We start from the raw sequence: 21,976 nt of genomic DNA, 5'->3' as shown, positions 1-21,976 counted from the left end.
CTCTTACAGTCATTCTAGAGCTCTTTTTGGCTACGGGGAAAGCTTTAGATTTGGTTTGTTTACAGATGTCACAGTCTAAAAACACATCACATTTTTGTACATCATCCCTGCCTAACATAGCCAGTGTTTTGTTTATGACATTGAAACTGGCGTGGCCTAGGCGCCTATGAAGAAGGTGGATACAATTCTCATGGGGATTTTTGTTCAGGACCGCTTGTGCTTTGGCAGACTCATTTACAATCCTGTAAACATCATTATGCATCTCTCCTTGCACCAGAGTTTTATCACCCTTGCTTATGGTACACCTGTCCCCAAAGAACTGAACAGTGAAACCCTGCTTAGCCAATGAGGATACACTAAGAAGGTTATTTTCAAGCGAGGGTACATGCATAACGTGATCAAACACACACCCCAGGGCAGAAAATTCTACACTACCCTGGCAGCTGACTATAGAACTGCTGCCGTCCGCTAAGTTTACATGTTTGAGAGTGGAAGGCTGTACAGACTTCAAGAGCTTTTTGTCTGCACAGAAATGCTGGCTGGCGCCTGAATCAAGTAACCAAATCCCAGCAACACCACCACCCTCAGTTACCACCAAAGATGCTCCCTGCCTCTTCAAACAATCCTTACCCTTAGCCTTTTTGCTATTGTTCGGGCAATTTGCTTTTAAATGTTCCTTAGAGCCACAACCATAACAACGTCGGACCTTGTAAACACATTGTTCCTGGCTCTGCCGTTGTTTTCTCCCAGAGCTAAACTCTGGAATGCTGTCGCAGCCATTGATTCTCTGCTGCTCGCTTTTAACACCTGCGGTGCCAGGGGAAACCGTTCTTATCTCGTCCTGCCGTGCCTGTTCCTCGAGCAAACGACCCGTCACATAAACAAGAGTCAGCTTGTCTGCGTCGAGACTTTCCAAGGAAGTGATAAGCACGTTGTAATCATCATTTAACGAAGAGAGAAGAATGTAAACCTTATCTTCGTCCGGGAGCGTCTTGCCTTGTTTCTCTAGCTGCTGAAAACAGGCTGTCAATGTGTTGATGTGATTTCTCACCGACTCTCCCTTAGATAACCGGAGACGGTACATCCTCCTTGTTGTTGCTATCTTGGACCCTGCCGTTCTCCTCACGTATACTGACTGCAAGCTGTCCCACGCTGCCTTCGCCGTCGTACAGCCAGTCACGAAAATCAGCTGGTCATCTGCCACACTCAGAACGATATTCGCCAGGGCTTTCCGGTCCTTGTTGACGTCTTCTGGTGTGGGGGCTGCTGGAGGAGCTGACACACACTCCCACAGAGCCTCTCGTGTGAGATAGTGCTCCATCCGGAGTGCCCACACACTATAGTTTGTTGAGGTGAGCTTATCCACCAGCTGCGCATTCACCACGCATGCCATGCTGTCGTCTAGCCAAGACGCCTGGACTCCCTCTATGCTCACCTCCTCGGCCTTTTCCTGAGAGCCGCTGCTGCTTGCCTGGTCCGCTGTGCTATCCTCAGACTCACTGGACTTCCCTGCGTTCTGCACGTCCTCCAAGTCACTCTCGGTAGCCACAGACCTTCATCCACCTCCAGGCAACTGAGTTCTCTTTCTCTTCCAGCCTCAGTGGTGGTGCCTCCGGCCGCTAGCGCAGCGTGCTGGGCCCATAACCCTGTTGCGAGTTTGCGTTGTTTACTTGGACAGAGGTCCAACCACCAGCAGAGAAGAGATCACTCACCAACACAGCCAAGTTGTTGCAAATCATTTACAGTGATTTATTTACATCCAGCATCCAGCAATACATTCATCAGAGTTTCAGAATGTCCTGCTTAGCTCTCATTGAAGAAGGCAGACAGAATAACACAATGCACACTTCATATATACAGTTTAACAGCCAATCACAACAGTGCTGACTCACTCAGGTAATTAGCCACAGGTGCAACACCTTATTGCATCATCCCAATGCATTCCTATGGAGACTCAGGCTGACAACTAGAGACAAGCCTGGACGTGCCCGTTACATGCCTGGACATGCCCCTGGAATCCATTGCATTGACATAGCTTTATAGCATTGGCTGTATGATCAATACTTGACTGCCATATCCTGACAGGGAGAGGAAAGGGAAGGCGACTGTAAGCTGCTTTGAGCCTCCTTCGGGTAGAGAAAAGTGGCATATAAGAACCACTCTTCTTCTTCTAAACATTCCCAGGGCAGAGGCTTTTCCTCAGCACCCTGAACCCCAGAGGTCAGGAAGGGGGCTCTTTCTAGGCCTTCTGTAGCCCCCCACCTCCAGAAGGCTCACAGAAGCTGCTCCAGTCTCCTTCCCCCCTACATGTCCTCTGAGTTGAAAGAGGCCAGGAGGTTTGGACAACTTACTGGCAGCGCGGCATGCTCTGAGGCTTCCTACTCTTTCACTCAGCAAACATCTGAAGTTAGAGGTGGAGAGCTGACTCCTCTTATTATGCCCTTCTTGTCTTTGGGCTGCTTCCTGATCGGGTCTAAACTACCTGGCAGGCCATTCCTGGATTAGGGGCAATCAGGTATTTGTTGATTTGCCAGTTTGGGTTTTATAAGTTTTACTGATCATATGAAACACTGGTGTACATGCAGCAAACACGATTGTCATGTGGAATAATTGACTGAATGCTTTTTTAATGAGGTGTATACACTTTAGGCAGGTAAATATTCCATTGCCCTTCATTGTGCAGTCTTGTCATGTATGCTTATTTGTTAGCTATCATCCTGTGATTTATATGATACTAGAAAGAGAACCCACTGTAACTCAGACAGCGAGCGCTAGCGGGGCGCGGCAGTGTCGTGGCGCAGCGGGGCCGGCTTGGAGGGCGAGTGGAGAGCGGTGGCTGAAGTGGTGCCGAGTGGCAGGCAGCGGGTCACGGCCTACCTGAGGGGCTGGATGGGTCTGTCGGCAGCGGAGGTTTGCACAGGTCTGGCGGGGTGGGTGGGCGAGGTGCGGGTGGAGTGTGGGCGGGTTGGGGCTCATTGGCAGCGGAGGCCGGTTGGGGGGCGGCAGTGGTAGCGTGGGGCGGCGGCCAGTCGTGCGTTGGTGGGCGTGTGTAGGCGCGGCATGGCCGGGCTCCTGGAGGTGCATTGAAGTGCAGGGCGGCAGCAGGCGGCTGGGGGGTGGCGGGCGATCGGCTGGCGGCATGGTGACAGCAGCGGGGAGGTGGCTGTTCAGCAGCGTGTGCAGGAATGGCGGCAGCGAGCCTCGGGCGAGCAGAGTCGAGGGGGGGTGGATCGGGAGGCACAAAGCACCTCCCGATGCGTCAGTCCGGCGGCAAGGGATCAATTGTGAGCCTTGCCACCGGACTGACAATCGGAGGGCCCTTCCTCATCACGGACAGGGCCCTCCTTAGGTGCCCTTACCCGATTATTTAATCCACTCCGCAGGAGCGGTTAAAGATGTACACACACTTGGATGTCTGTACTCTTGTGTGACACTGAATGGTTATCCACTGTTTTAGTCTGATATCTGATATCTTAATACCCGGTACTGGTAACAGTGGTATTTTCTATCAATAACAAGAAGTGTTGTCTTGGGCTTTGGAGGTTCATAAGCATAAACTGATATTATGGATATTAGAGGCTATTCACTTCTGAGTTAGGTGAACAGAGGCCAGAAATCTGCATTCATGAGATTTTAAAAAAGAAATCTAATACAAAGCCTGGGAATTGTCACAGAGTCCTGAATAATCTAGAGATTTAAAATAATTTAAAGAGATATGCATAGAAAAAGAGTTGGGGGTAAAGAAATGGCTATGACCATAATTAAGAGAAAAAGGGTTTTTACTATGCATATTAAATAAACTCTTTATAAAATGGAGGTTAATACAATTTCATTCCATTATATGATTTATTTCTTTAAAATATTTCTATGCAGCCTTTTTGCCTCAATAGGGTACCCAAGGCAGCAAACATTGAGGTATTAAAGCATTAAAGCAGAATATTATTATTATTATTATTATTATTATTATTATTATTATTACTACTACTACTACTACTACTTTGAATTATAGCCCGCCACTCCCCTAAGGCTCGTGGTGGGTAACAACATATAAAACCCCTAATACATAAAAACATCCTACAAAAACAAATACACCGTCTAACCCAACCAACCCGACAGCGGCGGCATTCCCAGGGAGGAGACCAGGGAGCACTGCATATATAGCCCTGAGAGGGGAAGGGGGGAAGAGGGGCCCAATCTTACAAGGAGGCGCCAGCCTCAACCATTTTACATACATATGTAAAATATTTAACACATACAAATACAATATAAACAGGTAGGTGGACCAACAATGTTTTACTGAGGTACTCCAAATGAAAGAGAAAAATATTCATTCAGTGACAGGAAACAATGACAGAGAGACCTTATAATGTGTGTGAATATAAGTTGAGGACCCAAAGGGTAATGAGGCCTGTTGCAGAGAGCACTTGCTTTTCCTTGTTTTCCTTTCATTCTGTTCACTTATTGTCACCTCATGTCAAGCAAAAACCATGGAGATCTGGTTTCTTCTACTGGTATTCTTCATAAAGAGAGCGACTGAGAGTAAAGGAAGGCCGCAGTTGATGCAGTGGGAGGATGGGCCAAGAATGATGAGGCAGCATCTGGCCCGGGGGAATGTGTGCACCAGCTGGTGTACATGGCGCAGCATGAAAGGAGGGCTCACAAGGGCCTATTTATTTATTTACTTATTTATTTATTTACTTATTTATTTAGATTTTTATACCCCCCTTCTATACGGTTCTGGGCAGTTTACATAGAATGCCCCATGGTAATTGCATGGAACATTGTAACAAATATAACAGTCATAACGTAACATAGCGCTGGCTAATGTTTCTGGGGGAGAGTCAGGGCAGTCATCCATCAGGAGGAAGTGCTGGGTGTCATCTGCATATTGGAGGCAACCCAGCCAAAACCTCTGCACCAGCTGAACGAGAGGGCGCATAAAGATATTAAATAGAATAGATGAGAAGACTGCTCCTTGTGGGATTCCATATGTGAGCTGGTGATGATTACATTCAGGATGATAGCTAACAAATTAGATATTTAAGGTGCCTCGTGATGAAGCTCAGCCTCTCTGCCACAAGTCTGCTGCCGAGACAGCTTCCCTGTATTAAGTTTCTGATTGTTCGTATCACAGCTGTGGTGTAAAGGGGCAAGAGGGAGAGCTTTTGGTCCAGGGACTGGTTTGCATATCGGGACCCTGAGGTGCGGGCAGTCTCATTAAGAGACCAGCTAACACCGGGCCCAGCCTTACCTGGCTGGGAAGGTCAGGGGCCCAGTGCCAGGACCATGGCATGGTTGGATGAGGTGGTGTCCAGCAACTATTATACAGGCCTCCTTTCTCTGGGAGGGTTTATGGTGGCAAGAGACCTACCCTCCCAAGTGGACCCAGGGTGCTCCTGGAGCCCATAACAGCAGCTGGACAGCTCCAGGTGTTTGCTCTTCCCTCATGCCAGCCAACCCTCATTTTTACAGTTGGAATTCAATAAAGCTGTGTCCTTTTTACTGCCAAAGAAATGAATCACGTCTTGATTGGCTCTATGCCACCCTACCAGTCAACATGTAGTCCAGGGTCTTTTTTTTTTTGGGGGGGGGGGAGGTAATCAATATTCTTTTTAGGCTTTACATTACTAGTTAAGTATAGCTATCCAAAACTGTGAATCAGGAAGTCCCTGATCCAGATATTACGTGAGCTCTAAAGGTGGCTTTAAGCAAGCCAAGGTCTCTAGGATTTATACACTTACAGTGTGGTTTAGAAAGGTCTCTTGGATTTACACTCTTACAAAATTGGCTTGGAAATTTGCTGTATGAAACCCCAATCTCTGTAATGTTTTACTCAACATCAGGCAAACAACAAATAAGATCCAGTTGAGAACGAAGTATGAAAGGATATTTGAGAAATTATTAGTTTGGTAATCTGAGCTGTATCATTTATCAGCTAGTTTTCAGTGGTGCTGTGAATTCACAGTTCTGGCTCTGTAGGTTGCCAGAATCTAGTTTCTAGCACTTCATAAAAAGAAGCAAGGGCTGCAGTGCTAGACAGCCATATGTGCGGGGGAGAATCATGCATGCTGTGTGAGGTGTTTTCAAAGTTTTACTGAGGTCTATCACACAACTGCTCGGGCAAACTGGTTCTAAACTGAGAAGCAACATTCCCATTTAGTGGATAATTGCTACAGTAAAAGCCTTTAAAACCTCTCTGGCTGTACCGATGCTTCTGCTCCCATCTGAACATATGGATGTCTATATGTTTCAGAAGAATGGGTCTCTGAGCTGGATGTCTCTCATACGAAATTCCAGTTGGCATACATCCTAAGCTTTTACAGTGTAAGGAAGCTCTGATTCTTTTTATAGGAACCAAGATACCTTAGAATGATACAGTTAAAAGCAGAAGCATCCTAAAGACTAAGCATAGTTCTAAAAATGTGGTCTAAGTATGACAAAGAGATGTTTTAGAACATGTTGACGTCAAAGCACCAGGACTGGCCACAGTCCCCTGCTGGAGGCATAATGTTTTCTGTTGCAATGTGTAGAATGGCCCTAAGGAGACTTAGTTAAATTATACCACAGGGACTCAACTGATTGGAAAGGTATGTCAGCTGGAAAGGGCAATTCTTACATTGCTAAAAGCCAAAAAACATTTTTCTTTGTGAACTGTAGTCACTCGTGGTCTAGTGGCAGGATAAACATGACAGCAGAAGCCTCTGTAAAGGGGACATCAAGCTTATCAGGAGAAGAAATGAGGGCAGCCTGTATCTGACTGCCACCAGAAGAGGCCAAAGGCTTCAGGCTTCTATCTGTTCACAGCACAAGGGGCCCAGTGAGTGGCTGTGAATGACAATGGCCCTCATCAGAGAAGAATGAATGAAGACCAATAACAAAAGCAACCAGGCTCTTCATCTGGGAGCAGCACTCCCTCTTTATGCTTTTCAAAGCCATTTTTAGTTGAATGGTGGTATAGCTATATTTAACCCCAGCAAGAGGCTGCCAGGATGGCAGCTCTAGAGACTGAAAGCTTCAGCCCCCGTTTTAGAGGAGACCACAGCAATACCTGTTCCTTGCCAACCACACCCCCCCTGGAATGTATAAATAATAGGGGAACATGTTGCCCCCTCCAATTAATTTTTTTCAGTGGGAATTACAGCTGCAAAGGAATTTAATCCTGATCAAAAGATCACTTTCCATATCAGCCTCATCATAAGAATTCAAAGGATTAAAAATAGGTATGGGCCAAAAACATTTATTTTCACTTCTAAAGCTTTGTTTCCTCTTTGTTATTACACATTTATTAGTTATTATTGCAATGGTTTTCATTATCTGTAATATCTTCATTCTTTATCCACATTGGATGATGTCCTTGCGGACTATACTCCCTGTCCATGGGATCTTCTTTGTAAAGTTTCAGGGAGATGAGAAAAAATAGTCCCTGTTTTATAGAAAAATTAAACATAGATTTGTGATAGAAGAAGAAAAAGAAGAAGCTGAAGAAGAAAAACATATTGACTTGCCAGAGGGCATTTAGGCTGGAATAAGACGTGACGCACAATGTTGGGTATAACCATAGTCACAGCTTTATTATCTCCCCATGGGAGGGTATGCGCAGCATGGGAGATGGAGCCTGACCTAGCAGTCAGCAGACTGCACAAAAACCCAGAGGTGCCCTGGGAATCTGCACCATTCTCACCTGGGATAGCAGATCCCCTTGACTTCTGAAATCTGTCCTATGTGGGGGAGCCAACGGACACCTACCTCATTTGGCTATTTCCCAGCCAGCTGGCAAATGAGCCCCTGGCTGCCCAGTAGGATCAGCCACGCTCATTTACATGCCACCTCATAGTGTGACCCATACCTCAGGGAGTGCGATCACCCACAGGACTCCCTGCCAACCGGCTCCACCCTATGCAGCCCCGCAGCTGTGAAGAATTATTGACCGTGAAACAATCTCTCAAGACACAGAATAAAGCTGTATTCACATTGACATAGGGTGGGTGGGAGGGAAGCTGCTCTCCAAGGCGTCCTAGGCAAGATGCCCAGGACCCACACACATGGTGCCTTTTATAGGTATTGTGGTCTTGGATTGCCCTAGTGCCATGCGCACTGTGTTCCAGCAGTGCACCCGGCCCACAGGCTGCTTGGGCAATTGCATCCAGCTCCAGCCAGCCCTTTGTGGGCATCAACGAGTGGCAACGGTAAGCCACTTTCAGCCACTTTTTTTCTCATTCAAGGGGATTTTAGGAAAAGAATGAGCCAGGAAGGGGTGGAGCCTCTAGATGCAGAAGGGTGTAGCAGAATATGTGGAAAGCAGAAGATGTAGGTCATAGAAAGAGTAATAGCTACCTTCTATAATGTCCAGAAAGAGACAGACAGCAAGATGTTCTTAATGTGTATTGGGAGTATGGTTTTGGATTCAGGAACAGCACACACGTGGCTGTGGCCAAATATCTATGTTTAAAAACCCTATTTCATACCTGGAGGCTAAGGCCAAGCAGCTAGCCCCTAAAACAAAGGAGCTAATGCATTTATTAGGGTGAAACAAAAATGGAGACCAGGTAATTGCTCTGTCATTGTTGAGACAAAAGCCTTTGACTGAGTTACCGGTTGCTCCCATGACACTGATGGTTGCTTCAGGATGGACCCTCATATAACATAGGCATTCGAGCCTTTTGCTATGTTACCAACTTCTCACTAAGCTATTCCCCACTTCACACGTGTCCTTGACATGCACATTTTTGGTAACAATTCTACACATTGTTTAAACTCCTTACTGTGGATCCTATACTTCGTTGTCAACAGGATCCACTCCTTGCCGTCCTCCAAGTAAGTAAGAACCTTTCCAATACTTAAAGAAGGAACAGAAATGGTAGGGGTAGGGATGAATTATGGGAAAGAGTGACCACAGTTGTGAGAAAAGTACTTCAGCCTATCAAAGAAAAGCTCCCAAGTTCCATTATCCCTTCAATGACCCTTATTAATATAGGGTGAGGAAATAATCAATGGAAGAGGACCCTCATAGAAACAATAATGTTATTCTACATGCTCCAGAATTTTTCCAAATGAAGGTGGCCTCTAGCAAGAGAATGTATATTTCATTTACTGCATGAACACAAACATGGCTGGGTTAGTTTTCTGGATGAAACTGACATGTCTTGATGGATTTGTGACCAAGCAATGATTTGTTAAGAAGATGCAGGTAACATTATCCCAAGGGTGGTTTGCAAGCAGACTCCTGCTCTGCCCAACAAGAGATACCAGGGTTTGCTTTGACTCCTGTACTACCTCCCTATTTAAACATTATGCTATATTCTCAGCCTTCACATCATCATATAGGTAATATGCTCATCCCGAATATGGCTTATTATGTCCCTAATTATTGGATCTCCCACTGTCATAGCCTGCCATCTCAACCTCAGTGCATGTGGGTATTAATTCATCTCTTTATTCACGGACCTTTTCTAAAGGACAATTTTTCTCTGTTTTAGCATGCATTGTGTCCCCAGATTTCACTGCAACACTAGATCAACTGTCAGCAGGGGTGTGGTGCCTATTTGCCACGTTGTTGTCTACATATGCAGCTAGCTGGGTGACCTTGGGCTAGTCACAGTCCTGTTAGAGCTATGCTCATAAAGCAGTCCTATCAGAACTCTCTCAGCCCCACCTCACAGGGTTCCTGTGGTGGGCAGAGGAAGGGAAGGTGATTGCAGAAGGAAGAGCTTCAAAGAAATAGGCAGTATAGAAATATAAATCAATCAAGCAATCAATCAATAAATAAATTGTAAGCCACTTTGAGACTCCTTTAGGTAGTGAAAAACAGGGTATGAAAACTAGCTCTTTTTCTTCTTCATCATCATATCTTTCTGCTTCTTACAGCTTTTCAAGTCAGTGAGCTTAGATTCATGAGGACAAATTTAATCACTAAAGAAAACCCCAAGAGTTTGTTAGACAAACCATGGGCCAGCAGTTACTGTCCTGTAGATAGGCAGTTTTTGAAACTCTGGGAGGCCCTCTCCCCATAACTTGCTAAATTCATATTTTTATCTTTAAGGAGCTTGCTGGCATATTGCTACTGAAGACTCATGACTAGATTTCACCAGGGCCTCTTCTGCATGATGGATAAGCTGATGAAAACTCACTAAATACATTGTTGTTTTTCTGATCTCTGCACAGAACAGTTAATTTACTCCGCAAAACTGATTTTGCTCTGTATGGTGAACTGCCTCTTCAGTGCTTTAAGCATCTTTTAAGTGTTGCTTCTGAAAGATACTTTTCATCGATTCATTTCTCTCCTGCCTGCCTGAAACGGACTATTAGTCATGCAGAGAAGCTCCTTAGTTATGCAGATTAGTGACTGCATTAGAGAACAAAGCGGAGTTGGTAAAACTACAGGGGGCAGGGCTATGAATTGTTTCATGCAGAGAGCATTGCAACATAGTTTTTCAACAGACTATATTCAATGCAGAACAACAATTGTAATATAATAAAGCGGTCTAAACTGGTTGTTTTTTTAACTGTTTTATTTGGCTCTGTGCAGAATACCTCCAGTTCCTGTTCTAGTTAAGTGAGTTAAGAAAGCCAAATAAATCTTTAGTCTCAAACTAATTCAGGTCACTCAGCTGATTTAGTCTCTATGGGATACACACCTCAGCAGGTGAGTACTACACCTAGAAGCAATTGAAGGGAGTTAAATGTCATGTTGGCTTCTCTGGGGTATTGGGGTTTGATTTCACTGGCTTTCACTGACCACACAGAGTAAGTTATGGTGATAATGACTTTGTAATTCCAACACACACACACAACTCTTGGAACACCATCGGAAGGAAGGAGAACAAATACATGAACTGTTTGCAAGATCGTATTAAGATTATTGCACCACACAGAGAAGCAGCACAGTAAACAAAATGGTGCTTGACAGTAAACCCAACGGCATTTGACTGGTTATATGGCTTATAGTCTACAGTGAAAATTTCATTGGGAGAAAAAGATTAAGATTACAGAATATCTAATCCTGTCTCCACAGAGCTGCCAGTTCTGGGAACTTGCACAGAATCTTCTTTTTAAAAATCACACACACACACTTCCAGCTAGTAAAGAACTCCTGGAGGCTTATGACATTCTGTTATAATACAGCTATACATTATGGGTTGAACTCATTGATAATGACAAACTTTTATGCTATCTCTTGCTACATGGAGAATAGCTACTTACTTTGTACCTCACTACTCATGACAAGTCATTTCCCTGATAAAGAGGGATGATGTAAAAATCAAATGTCTTTTTGGAAGGATGATCTACAAGCTCTTTGATATAAAGTCTGCTGCTTTCTAATTTGTTACATAACTGTTGCTGACCTCCCCCTCCCCCCCCGCCCCCAAATCTGCAGCTGAAACTGATTACTGAAACTTCCAGATCACATATACTTTCTTTTCTTCCCTGGAGATGTAGATTTATTTTTATATTTCAATATACTTTTATCTAACTTTTGCCTCCTAGCTTGCTGTCTTGTACATAAATATCTGCTGATTAGTTGTTCAGTCCATGTACTTTGAAAACTACACTATGTGGTCTTGTTTGATAAGAAAGCAAAAAAGAAGTTATTTTCTGATTTAAAGATATTTTATCTCCCTTGACAGTTTTTTTGGCAGTTTTAAAAGTTTGAACAAAACAGTTGGCTTCCCCATTAGAGTGGAGATGGCAGGGGGCCCGAAAAACATGTTAAATTTTTATTACCCTACAAAAAGTTATTGGATTCTGAGGTGTAAATCCAAGCACTTTATCAGATATTAATTCTTTGGGAGACACAAAACTGAAATAAAGTGTCTTAATAATGACATAGCTTGAATTTACTAAGAACATACAGATTAACTTGGGTCCATTGCTGTTTGACATCCATTAAGATCTAAAACTAACACTGAGTCCATAAAATCAATGGCCTTTTCTTAGTCATGGGATGCTCAGTAGCCATAGATAGAAGGCTCAAATGTCCAACTGTGACAGCCAGTTCCACGGTCTCAGTGTCTATTATAACATCATTTTTTTCTAGGCTAGTCCTAGTACCAAACTAGACAAATTACAGAAGACCATGAATGGGTTCCCTGCTGTTCTTTCATACAAACAACAGCCACAAAGGGAGGTGGCTGTTCAGGTCAGGCCCTGGAAAGGGTGTTACTCTTGCCCTCCATGTTATTTTCATGAAGTATTTGCTATTTTCTTGATGCAGGAAAACATACTGGCACTTATATGTCTACCCCCGCAAAGGGTTAAATAATCTCTGGGGTCACTGAGTGTGAAAATGACAACTGAGAAAAGCTTTTCAACAACTCTGTCCTCAGCACCATGGCCCTGATCTCAAACAATGCTTCTGCTGCTGCTAGGTACAGTTTAAAGAACTGCAAGAAATCAATTCACATCATCATGTCTAGTTTGATTGTAAAATACGTTTGCATGGAGATATGTACCACTAAATTGTGCTTCAAGTTGGGGACCTTTTCCAAATCTGGATGGAACTGAACTTTCAATAGAACTGGAAGGAGACCAGAAAGAGATCTGAACTCCTGCTGCAAAACAGAAGAACATCCTCCAAGTACCCTTCTCCCATGATCTTCAGTCACTCTGTGAAACCCAGGCTTCAGTATGCTCCAAGCATGGAGCAGATGCCCTGCAAAAAGGTTGAATAAGGAGAAGCCACAGCAAATAAGTACAAAACAAGTTTAATTACAAGTGAGAGAGATGCAGAGGTCAAAACTTTTTCCATGGGCCGTAAAGCTGAGTGGAATTATGCTCTTTTTAACCCCTTCAAGCCTTCATGAGTGAAAGCAGCAGGAAAGTTGGAAACCAGATTGTAAATACATTTGTCTTGTACCTACTGGCTTGGCAATGCTGCCTGAGTTCAGCTGCCTTTGAAAATCACGCATGAGGACAACTAGTGCTGTTTCCACCCCTTGGCCAGGCCAGAAACTGCAATGGGATGGGTTCAAGTGTGATGCTTCCTGTAGGCTTGTAGCTGATCTGTTAATGCCTGCTCAATCACCTTATCTAGAAACAGCAACTATAAAACTGGGCAATAGTTAGTACTCCCACAGATCAAGCGATGGTTTCTTCAGCAGCAACCGAACCACTGCCTCCTTTAGACCCTTTGGGAATGTCTCTGAAGACAAAGACAGATTTACACTATCCTAATCCTCTCATCATCTGCCATAATGAACCATGGGAGGCAGGGATTTAAGGAACAAGTGGTTGGTCTTACTGAAGCCAGCACCCTATCCACATCAGTTCGATTTAGCCCCCTGGAGCTACCAGAAACTACTCCTCGAGATGGCCAGGGGGCCTCCAACTAATTTAATGTATCAACAGTTGGAGGGAGGTCATGGCAAAGAGCTAAGATTTCATCGGCAAAAAAGCTAGCAAAAGTCTCACAGTTAAGGGCCAGAACAATTTGAGTGCCCTCCTTCCAGGACTATAAGAGACCAAATTATTATTTTAAATAATTGAGATGGGCATGAACTAGTGGACACAATGGAAATCACTAAATACTCTACACCAAAGTGTCCTTTTTAGCCTTTTGGCTAGATTCATCATCTTCTAAGTATCTGAAATGTATCTCTTATGTCTTGGTATTCATAAAGGCACAAATCTTCATGAATCAGATTAGATGCAGTTCTCCATTCCCATCTGGTGGGCAGAGATGGTACTTGATCCTGAACTAGAGTAACTGAGAGCCCAGGAAAAAAGATCTTTTCCTTCAAGAGTTTAAAAAAAGGGGGGGGGGAAATCTATGACCAAGATGTTCAAACTAATTGCTGTATCCTTTCCTTCTATACTTAGACCATTTTTTCATGTACTACATTAAAAAGTTTTAGGGGTATCTCATGTTACAAAAGACAAAAAAATGCAAGTGTATCCCACAATCTTTGCATTATTATTTTCATATATTTGGGTATGTTTTTAGCCTCCCTGGTCAATATGGAAGTATCACTTTGGTCACTAATGCCAGGGTTTTCTCCTATCCTCCTTCTCTGTGTACAACTTACCTTCACTCCATCCCAACTCTGGATGCCAGTGAAATTGAAAAGGTAAGCTGTACAACGATAAATAGTTAAAAAGAGAACTAAAATACACACCTTTTCTAAGCCCTCTAAGACTGCACGGGTGATTCGGAACCTCGTTTCACTCATGACAGACATCTTGTTCTTGTTGGCAAAAGGGAAGCATCTCAAGAGGGATGTTTTCTCATGAAAGTTTCACTGGGGAAAGTCTAAGACAGTGGTACTCATGCATGTGTTTCTGGAGCATGGGGTGGGTGCTGTCATAAAAGCACCATGTGTTTACATGGCAAGAATGTAATTCTTCAATGCTAACCTGCCCCCCCCAATGAAAACCAGCCCGCCACGTTTACCAGGAGCTCAGAGAACACCAGTAAAGCCTGCCTCTAGGCATATACAAAGGACAAAGTTTCAGCCCTTTCTCTATGCATGTATGATTGTATAAAGGGAACACATGCAGGGAGGAACTGGAAAGTCTTCTCTCTTAAACAGGAATACTTTATTAACTACCGGTTATTGAACTAGAGCACAAAACAAGGGGAAATGATTGTCATGCTTAGTAGCTACACCAGATCTAAGGAAAGAAACAGGAGAGATCATATTACTAAACTTAACTATACAGAAGATCATATCTCATCTGGGATGTTGATAAGCAAATGCTGATCCTGACTCACATTTGCTTCACACACGGAAATCTGATTCCTAGCATTTGAACAATATTAACTGGATATCCCAGCCTTTTAACCCTTCCTGACCTAGCTTGCTGGAAGTTTCTTCTGTTCAGAATTAGGGACATGACTCTGATATGGATGGTGAACCCCTATCTTCAAATGACCTAAGGGTTACATCCCACACATCTCTATACTCAGCTCATGTTTTTACACCTGCTTTACAACTTGCAAGTAGGAAGAGTGCTTGCACTTGAAAGCTCACACCCGGAATAAATCTTTGTTGGTCTTAAAGGTGCCACCAGACTCTGATTTTATTGTGCTACTTCAGACCAACACGGCTACTCACTTGAATCCTTGCATAAATGTATCTCCACTCTTCCTGACCCCTGGTGCCTTTTATGGGTCTGTTGCCCTGGGAAAAGAAGCAACTCTCAGGGTCCCAAGAAACTCCTGATGAGCTTCAAACAGATATCTCTGTTATCATGTCAGGTGCTAAACTGGAGAATGGGGATCAGGAGAGTCACAAGTTTCTTGTCAAAGACCCACTGAGTGAGCATCACTGTTCTAAGCCTAGTTACTTCACTAGTGAGTGTAGCTCATGCTTGCAGCAGAATCCAAAATATATTTACTCAGAAGTCAACCTCACAGAATTCAATGGGACATGGTTAGGATTAAAGCCTACAATGGAGACAGCTCTGGTGATACCTTTTTTATCCAAAGGAAAAGTCTGTCCTCATTAACTCAGCTGCAAATGTAGTTCTGTGATTTCCAGCTTGTTTAGGGGCATCTTTTACCTCCAGGCATGTAATTGACAATCCACTGCTCTGTTCTGAAAATCACCCCTCCTTTCCTTTTATCTGTCCCGGTGTGTGTGTTTTTAAAAAATGTCTACAGTTTCTTTACAGAACCATTCCCCCTCCTTAACCTGTGCTCAAGCATTTGCATTGGCTGTTTATTCCCCTCCCCATGTGTCCAGCTCCTGTACCCACACACTCAGCATTTTTGACATTTTGCATTTCTATAATAGTAGACCCCAGGCTCATAGTTTTATTTTCTGTCAGGATAACACCCTTGCTTGCTTTTATCTTGTGAACTGGGGCACTGTGCATATTTAACTCATTTGCTCATTTTTAAGAACAGCCTCCGACTTGACAGTTATGCTCGCACACTTCCTTGGCTCAAGGACTGGTTTTGCCAGTATGCTCCTTTTCATTGCATATTAACGTAACCTCCAGACAATTTTCTTTCATAAAATTACCTTGCAAAATTGTTAAGTTGGCAACAGTTTGCTACATTCCTTCAACTGACTAAAAATATCTTTACAGGTTTACTTTCTTTTCTCTTTAATCTGCATGAAACTGGAACATTTCCGCAAAGCGCTGGCTGCTTTAAATTGGCACAAATGTAATAGTGTTTTACTAATCTATGCCCTTGGAGAATTCAGCCCATGTCAACTGGAAAGTCTGTGTGTATGCATTCTCTAGCTTGAGAGGAAAAGAAAAACAGAGAAAACTGCCATTCATCCATTTCAAACATTATGCAGGTGCAAATCCAAATTTGTCACTGAGTGTACACTCAACAGGATGTTGCATCCAAAAATACTACAGGTATTTACAAATAATCAGTTTTCACATTCACATCTTAGAGAGAGAGAGAGAGAAAAAGAGAGAGAGAGAGAGAGGTTCCTCTAAAATATTTCATGCATGAAATGGTAACTTAGAATGATTGATTAGAAGAACAAAATATTCCATACATTTCATATTATTGAAATCATTCAATAATATACTAAAAGGGCCAGTGTGGTAGAAGTGGCCAGACAAGGGCAAGAGCCGACACTATGGATCATGAGCTATTCACTCAACACCCAACCATCACAGAGATATGGGGCATGGCCTTGAAATGGCTGCAGTACTTTCTCCAGAGCTGGAAACAAAGGCTGTAGGTCGGGGAGAGTACCTCACAGTGGTACACCGTAATATGCGGGATTCCACAGGGAACAATTCTCTCCTTGATGTTGTTTAACATCTACATGCACCTCCTTGCCCAGCTAATCCAGAGTTTCAGGCTAGGTGCTATCAATATGCTGATGACACCCAGTTGTATCTGCTGATGGATGACCATCTGTCTACACCCACAAGTGCATTGGTCAGTTGCCTGGAAGTTGTGGCAAACTGGCTCAAGTGGAGTCAACTGAGGTTGAAACCAGCTAAGATGGAGGTCCTCTGGCTGGATCAGCATGCCCCAGGTGAGACAGCTCTCTGCTCTTGGCAGTGTCCAATTAAGACTTTCAACAAATGTCAAAAGCCTATGATCTTGGATTCCTTCCTTTTAATGGAGACCTAGTTCACAAATGCTGCCCACCAGGCTTTTTACCATCTCCTCCAGGCTCAAACCCTATTTGTTGATGCCTGACCTAGCTACTGTGATCCATGCAATGGTCACCTCTAGATTAGACAACTGCAATTCTCTTTTGTATCTGATTCAGAAACTTCAACTGGTTCAGAATGCAGCTGCCCAGTGGAGAGTGCATATTCAACCAGTGGTCTTCCAGCTGCACTGGCTGTAGATTGAAGACTGAATCAGGTTCAAAGTTCTGTTTCTTACCTTTAAGGCCCAAATGGTCTGGAATCTTTGTACTTGCAGGACTGCCTTTTCCACTAAATCCCCCAAAGTAACTTATGATTGAGCACATAAAAACTGTTCAAGATCACCAGCTCCATAGAAGTCAAATTGATCTCAGCCACAGCCACGGCTTTCTCAGCCCTAGCACCAGCCTGGTGGAATGCTCTCCTGAGCAAGATCAGGGCTGTTCCACCAGGCCTATGTTTGAGACCTAAAAATACTAATATCATAGATAAACAAGTGCTCAATATCTGTATACCATCTAGTATACAGATATACTGATTTTTTTTTGGGGGGGGGACTTTAGAGAGGCATGCTTTGTGTTACAATTCTGGGGGGAGGAGTTTTTTGTACACTTGTCCGCATGTTCGTTGTTCCAGAATGTTAGCCATTTTAAAAGAGACATTCCCATCCCCGGGAACAAGAGAGAGGTAGGCAGGTGAGAGGGTGGAATGAGGCAGCTGCCTTTAGTGTGTTTAAGCCTTCATGCCTTCCCTCTGCTGGTGGTCTGCTGGTTGCTCTCCTGTAGTTAGTGATTAATAGGTTGGGGAATCCACTTTATGTGATTCTCCAACTAGCACTTTAAAATGATGTAGCCAGCCGGTTACTGCCCAGATGCTGGATGTTGGTGACGTCATATGGAGCGGATGGAATATATGTAAGGTAAGCATTTCACTACATTTCACAGGTACAGAAATGCCTCAAGTTCTTGTTATTGTGTGTCTCTTGAAGACACACAATGTCATTCTATGCCAATACCTTTTAAGCTTCCATCCTGCAATGCTTGAGGAGAACAGTTTCAAACACTGGCTCTTTGATGCATTTGACACCTTTTCCAGTCATTAATGGCATGGACCTGTTGGAAAGAATCATTGCAAAATGTCATTTGTCCAGTTACAGGATGAGATTGTTTAACAATTGTCTTAGGTTCGAGTGGAAATTAATTGCGTTTAGCACCAAAAAAGGCCACATGATCCCACTGAACTGCCAGATCCAGACAGAACATTTGTAGTAGCCTGACAACTCTGCATTTCATGAAGAGGAACTAGAAACCCCTGTTTTTTCTGTAGGGGGCTGCAGCACCATTTTGGCTGACTACTAGGACATTGGGCTAATTCAGATGCATTAACTTCTACTCTAGAAACTCTTCTACTCTAGAAAAAGAGATTCTTTCCAAGGTTCTCTGGAGAGTTTTCCATCTATTAATTAGATGGGTTAGCTCGCCAAAAGGTAAATCCCAAACAATTTAATCAGGATGGTTTCCATTGATTCAATACCCTCTAGTTGCCTTCATTGTCTCATCCTTGGGGTCCTTTATCTGGTGATTAATAGAGAGTGAGGAAGGTTCAGTCACTCACTGAGAAGGTGAAACAAGATCAATGAGTACAGGCTCTTCTCTAGACTTTTCCCCTTCCAGTATTTGCCCAGATAGAGGAGACTTACAGTACAGCAAAAGCACTAACAAGGTGTATATTGTACCATTTGAGATGTGATACTTTAGACTATATTAAAGATAGCAGCCTTGAAAAACAAAAATAAATGTAAATGAAAAAATGAATAAAGATCCATCATGGTGTAGTGGTTAAGAGCAACAATTCCCCGCTCGTCCTCCACATGTAACCAGCTGGGTGATCTTGGGCCAGTCACAGTTCTTTCAGAGCTGTTCTCACAGAGCAGTTATTTTAAAGCTCTCTTGGCTCCACCTACCCTGCAGGATTTCTGTTGTGTGGAGAGGAAGGAAGGAGATTGTAAGCTGTTTGTGACTCCTTTGGGTACTGAAAAGCAGGATATAAAAAACAGCTCTTCTTATATGGTCCCTATAAATCAAACTTGAGACCTGTTTCACATATCACAAGTCAATTAGACATAAATTCTGGTTCAAAATAAAAACTAAAGACAGCTTTGCTTCCTATTTGGTGTTCCAGGAAATAAGTATACCATGATAAGGGAGTATATTTAAAACTATTTTAATTTTATTTATTTGTTTGTTTGTTTATTTATTTTGCAATTTATTTCCCACCACTCCCTGAAGGCTCGTGGCGGGTTACAAATGTCAGATAAAACCGAAAAAATCCCATTATAACCCCCGACATAAAAACCGTAAAATACAGCAATATCAAACAATCAAACAATATACAATAATGATGCGGCAGAAATATCATCCCATCCCTATCATCCCGAGCAATACCTCTGGGGGAGAGGAGAAGGGTAAGGAGGGGGCAGATGGAAATCGAAAGCCGCCACTCCTATAGGGGGGCCATGATCGTCCTTGCTGCCCGGCCTCAGCCATAGACCTGGCAGAAGAGCTCCGTTTTGCAGGCCCTGTGGAATGCTGAAAGCTCCCGCAGGGCCCACAGCTCCTCCTTGTTCAAAGAGAGATACCCGAAATTCACAGAATTTACACAAAAAGTCTTTCTGAGTTAGATTTTGTAGCACTGAAAGTTGAAGTTTGCCTAGTGTTGTATAGTAATGTCCGCATTAGTATACCTTCTGATTTCTCATTTAACTTCTCAGCAGCTGAAAGTTTGTTTCGCATCATAGCTCTTTAAAACACTGGAATGAAAACATGCAGGGATTTGCTGCTTTTTTGGTTGATCTGTCAGGTCATTAATTTTGGCATGGATTTTTTTTCAAGTGTCTCAGCTAATGAAAAGGTTTGGTTAGCAAACATGTTATAATCAAAAACTCCTTGATTCTCACAAGGAAGACAACCGCTAGGTGAATTAAAACCCCTTCTCCTCCTTGGTCTCTATGGAGAAGGACTTAATTATTCCACTACGGTATCACCAGAAGGAGCTGTCACATCATTGTTAAGACAGGAAGCTGCCACACGAAAATAATCATCTGACTTTATTTGGGGAGGAGTGGTGTTGCTGTTAATCAGTGATGCTCTCCTAGACCCCACGGTCCCCCTTCCTAATACTGTAAAGCGCATCCTCATAATTATGTCAGAAATAATGGTAACAAAAGTTTACAACCCTCTGTGGAGAAGCCCAAATCTAACTCAAATTAAAATAATACACTAAAATAAATAGAACAATGAGAGTTATTTAACGTAAGTTGGAAAAAGTTGCTGTTGCGGAAACTACAGCTATAGATGTGGATAAGGGTGCTCAATCTCTGCCTGTATGCCAGCTGCTGACCGAGCAGTGATATCAGGGCTCTCTCAGCCTCACCCACCCCACAGGGTGTCTGTTGTGGGGAGAGGAATGGGAAGGCGACTGTAAGCTGCTTTGAGCCTCCTTTGGGTAGGGAAAAGTGGCATATAAGAACCAACTCTTCTTTTTCTCCCCCCTCACACCCAAAGCTAGTTAGGCTACACTCAGCATTTAATCAGAATGGAAATAGAGAAAACATCCTGAAAAGAAAAGAAACTTGAGCCTATCTTAACAGCTGCCTTGAAACAAAAGGAAACCAGAGACCAAACCAGCAAGTTTGCTGTTGACTGCTATGCAGTTCTGGCCCTACCTATTTCCCTGGAATGGTGTACAGTGGAGTTCTGGCATGTCTCCTAGGATAGTGTGCAAGGGAATGTGAGGACACAGTCAGGGACTGTGGGAAATTCCAGGCTGTAGAATGCATGGAAAGGCTGATAAGATCTTTTTTATGAGAGACTGCAATGACCTTCTTCTGCTAGAGTTCACTCTTCTCCTTCTACCTCACAGAAACAGGCTCTCACCCAGGACAGAGTGAAGAAAACAGATAAGCATACATACTTTGGTGAGCTTTGTTGCTATGGGTGATCAGATGGCAGAGTAGTCCCCTTTGCGATAAAGGACAAACTCAGAGCAATGGTGGATGTCCTTCTTATACCTTGTTGCATACGTAACCATAGTTCCTCAGGATAACCATGAATAATTATAACATGGGTACATGTAATGAAGGTCTTCAGTGCAATAAAACAGACTGGATTATCCCTATTCTATCATGTGTGACTTTTGAGACATTTTTTCCAGTTGGCCACTGACCTTCCTGTTGAGCTAAGCTTGTAGTTTCTGCTATCTACAACACATATTTCTGACATCACATTTCTGAGAGACAGAATGGCATTTTGCTTTCTGAGAGAGAAAGCACTAGTAGATAGGGGAAAAGACTAGGAAAAGACAGAGATAGTTTTAATTTCTAAGGCCCTCAAGAGATCTGGCTAATCCAGTCCCTGCCCTCACTCTCCATCTGGGTAGAGCAGAAACCCCACAGAAAATGGCAAACACTGAGTTTTCAATGGAAATATAAATGTATGTAGATGTATATATGGTCAGTCAGGGTAAGAGCAAGGAAATGAACTGCATGTGAAGAGTTTTATTTTTAAAAAATGCTAGTGGCCAGTGCCCCAGTAGGAATTAATCAAGCAAATGGCACCTGCTCTAAGGATCTGTACAACTGAATCCCTTGATCCAATTTGCTTAAACCTTTGGTGGCTTTTCCATTAGAGGGAGGACTGCATCCTGTGCAAATGTGATGCCATTATTTTTATAGACAGCTGCCCCAGATCCTCCATAAATTCCCTATTGAAAGTAATGGTCTTGAAGCTCCATAACCCTCCCAAACGATGCAGATTTGAATCCCAAACTGGCACTGTCCTACACACACATAAGCAATTACGGGGGAAAGAACCCGCCCCCTCCAACCCTGGATATAAAAGTATAATAG

General features: G+C 43.3%; 1 long non-coding RNA gene across 1 annotated transcript in view; it reads right to left on the bottom strand.

The window, feature by feature from the left end:
• Positions 1 to 21,976, bottom strand: part of LOC143838173 (uncharacterized) — a 60,774-nt gene that overhangs the window by 8,777 nt on the left and 30,021 nt on the right. Inside the window, exon 2 of the long non-coding RNA XR_013231291.1 lies at positions 18,086 to 18,182. This is a non-coding gene — a long non-coding RNA (uncharacterized LOC143838173). The remainder of the gene's footprint in view (positions 1 to 18,085; positions 18,183 to 21,976) is intronic.

The sequence above is a fragment of the Paroedura picta genome, chromosome 1 (genome assembly GCF_049243985.1).
Source record: "Paroedura picta isolate Pp20150507F chromosome 1, Ppicta_v3.0, whole genome shotgun sequence".
Lineage (NCBI taxonomy): Eukaryota > Metazoa > Chordata > Lepidosauria > Squamata > Gekkonidae > Paroedura > Paroedura picta.
This window is presented reverse-complemented; position numbering and strand designations above follow the sequence as displayed.